The following is a 3578-nucleotide window of genomic DNA, read 5'->3' as shown; positions in this document are numbered from 1 at the left end:
AGATGGATCAGCCAGGTGGCATCATTGATGGCGTCAAGTGTGGCGGCGGTAGTGAGATTGGCTCAGGATCGGACATTGTTTCGTTCTGCTGTGCATGGGGTCGCTGAGTCAGTTCCGACTCGATGGCACCTGACAACAACAACAAAATCTAGACAGCCTCCAAATTCTTTTGCTACAGAAAGAGAAAAGCTGTTGGTTTTTAAGCAAAATTGAACCGAAAAGCTGGAAGTTCATACCCACCAGCTGCTCCTGGGTATGAACATAGAGTCGTAACCTATTTGAAGGCATTTAACAACAAAGCTGTTGATCTTCAAGCATAATCTCCACCTTTTTTTTTTTAAAAAAAAAAAAAAGCCTCCGAGCCTTTTATGTTCTGCTCATCATTATCTACTGATTCTCAATTCTTGTTTTATTTCAGATGTTTCCCAGAACTGAGTGAGGTGGCACTGTGGGATAAAGCACTGGACCACAAGTTCAGTTTAAAACATAAGGTCAGTGGTTCAAACTCACTGCTTCTTGGAAACTCCATAGGGTCCCTATGAGATGGAAACAACTGCATAGCACTTAACAACGTGCAGAAGTGAGGCCAAAGTTTGGAGGGCCACAAGGGTTGAATTTGGTTTAAGGGTGTGGCAACAGATACAAACATGCAGAGGTGACTTTTAAACTCCTTGGAGGTTCTGGTGTGGCACACTTCACAACAGGAGGTTCTAAGGTAAATCAGTTCTATCAGCACTATTGCAAGGATTCTTTAGAGATGAAAAAGGCCAAGGCTGTTTTCACCAGGGAAACTCAAGATAGGTAAGGCTGAGGGTAAGGAAGGTTGCAGAAAACTTGTACAAGTCCCACCAGGTCCCTGGTTGTGGCTAGAATCTTTGACAGCTTAAAATGGCCTGGTGGTTACTTTTACAGCCCATCTGAATGAATAAGGGTTCAAGGACCCTCTCTGACTTCATACTCAGTTCTTAATCTGTAACCTCCACAACTGTGCATCTGTGTAGTTCCACAGTCCCAAAACTAGTGATTCAAATCCCATCGCCTGTAAAATGGGGAACCAGAAGCTCAATAGTGTAGATTAAGGGGACACTGTTAGGTGCCGTCAAGTTGGTTCTGTCAGTTCTGATTCATAATGACCCTGTATAGGGTTTCTGAGAATATAAACCTTGATGGGAGCAGAAATCCTCAGCTTTTTCCCTCAGACCAGCTGTCGAATTTAGTGTAAAGTAGCCTCAAGTTGGTTCAGACATAATAGTGACACTAATACGGGTTGGTGTGGTGCTGTGGGTTAATGTGCCAGACTGTAAAGCCGTTTGAACCGCAAGGTCAGTGGTTCAAGCTCATCACCAGCTGCTCCTCGGAAACCCTATACAGGGTCCCTATGGGTTAGATCTGACTCTATGGCACTTAACACAGGGTTTCCAAGAAGGGGTTGATGGATTTGAACCGCCAGTGCTCATCCCAGAGTGCCACAGCACGACTCCAGATCAGGGGTGGGTAATCGTTTTTCTGTCAAAATTTGTATCATTCATGTTAAGTGCCAGGGCATTAACCCACAGTGCCACACCAGGACTCCGTATCATTCAAGGGCCATAAAAATTATCAACTTAAAAATTAGCCTGCTACATTTACGAATCGGGCTGCAAACCTTAAGGTCAGCGGTTCGAAACTACCAGCTGCTTCACGGGAGAAAGATCAGGCTTTCTACTCCCGTAAAGATTTACACCCTCGGAAACCCTGTACAGGGTCGCTATGGGTCGGAACCAACTCAACGGCACTTAACAACAACAACAAACATTTAATTACCTCACCTCTAATGTTATGGTGTAAGGAGCTCTGGTACCCTAGTTGGGCTGCTAACTTCAAGGTCAGTAGTTCCAAACTACCAGCTTTCCTTGGAAGAAAGATGAGGCTTTCTGCTCCCGTAAAGATTTACAGCCTCGGAAACCCTGTACAGGTTCGCTGAGTTGGAACTGACTCCACAGCACACCACTACCACCAACCGTGTGTTGTTGAGCGCCATCGAGTTGATTCCTACCCATAGCGACCCTGTATAAGGTTTCCAAGGAGCAGCTGATAAGCTTGAACCACCAACCTTGCAGTTCAAACGACTCTGCAGTCTGATGCATTAGCCCACAGCACCACACCTGTGAGTTAATTCGCTAGACTTCAAGTCAGTTTGAGCCACAGGGTTGGTGGTTCAAGCTCACCAGCTACTCTCTTGGGAACCCCATACAGGGTCGCAATGGATCAGAAACTACTTGATGGCATCTAACAACGAACAACATGACTTGAACCTAGTCCTGTTATGGTGCTACAGGATAAGCACTGGACTGGCAACTGCAAGATCGACAGTTCAAACCCACCAGCCACTCATTAGAAACTCAGTAAGGGTCTCTATGAGTTAGAATCAACTCAATAGCAAACACAGTATACTTGTATTTCACAACTCATCCATATCAGATGCTGCTGGTGGACTGGGTGGAGTATGCAGTGGTTGAAAAGAGTATATAGCAAGCTCTGAGCCCTGGGCAAATATAAAACAGCAGGAAGATCTTTCCCTACCCTCTTCTTGTCCAGGAAGAACATACAGGTTCTTTCTGTTCTTCTGGACTCTGCCACCTCCCCAAGCCCCCGACCCTGCTTCACACAAGACAGACAACAGACTCCCCCTTCAATAGCTGTTTATTGGCAGTGGGCTGGAAAGGGTGATGGAGTTCGCATATACAGACACCACCTCACACCAACATCACAAGAATGGCAAGAGTGATAGGAAAGAGTGGCCTGGAGGCCCCGAGGAGCTCCTCCCCTCAAGAGTGGGCATGGGAAGGGCTGTGGCCTGGAGTGTTGAGGCGGGGGCAGCCTTAGGACACCTCCACTTAGTAGGCATGGTTAGAGATGAAGAGGGACTCACTGGCTGCAGCCCCACCTTGACCGCTTGGAGTGTACTTTCCTTGGCAGGCAAGGCTGTTGGCCTAAATGGGATTGGAGCCAGAGTGAGAAGAGCTCTCGTCCAAACCCCATATCCCAGGAGGCACCCTGCCCACCTCCTGCCCACCATAAAGCCTTACCAGGGCTCGCTTGACGTACTCCTCCTGGGCAGCCTTCAGGTTCTCCTTCTTCCCCCCCCAGGCCTTCAGGGCAGAGGCCTGCAAGGCTCGGCCATAGGAGAAGGTCAGGGCCCATGGCTTCAGCAGGGGGCACTTGTTGATAGCATTGAGGTTGATGGATGCCTCCTCCTCACTCTGACCCCCAGATAGGAAGGTGACCCCTGCAGAACAGTAAATGAGATGGACACATGGGGCTGCAGTCAGACACTAAGGGGAGTTGGTAGGAGCCCCTAGAAGCTGCTCTGGAAATCAGACCAGGTGGGCATAAGGACTGTGGGTACAATTCATCCATCTCTCAATGGCCAAGACAAGGATGCAGGCCTCACCAGTAACAGCAGGGGGCACTGTGCGGCGCAGTGCTGTGACAGTTGCCATGGCAATCTCCTCATGAGAAAACTTCTGTGTGCAGGCATGGCCTGGTGTTACCATATTGGGCTTCAGCAAGGTGCCTTCCAAGTACACATGGTGGTC

General features: G+C 48.4%; 1 protein-coding gene across 1 annotated transcript in view; it reads right to left on the bottom strand.

Moving 5' to 3' along the window:
• The window catches only part of ALDOA (aldolase A, fructose-bisphosphate), a gene marked incomplete at its 3' end in the record, with an annotated part of 8197 nt that overhangs the window by 2413 nt on the left and 2206 nt on the right, over positions 1-3578 (bottom strand). The window lies entirely within an intron of this gene.

This window comes from Chrysochloris asiatica, unplaced genomic scaffold (genome assembly GCF_000296735.1).
Source record: "Chrysochloris asiatica unplaced genomic scaffold, ChrAsi1.0 scaffold00440, whole genome shotgun sequence".
NCBI lineage: Eukaryota > Metazoa > Chordata > Mammalia > Afrosoricida > Chrysochloridae > Chrysochloris > Chrysochloris asiatica.
Note: the sequence above shows the minus strand (reverse complement) of the source record. Positions and strands in the feature narration are given on the sequence as shown.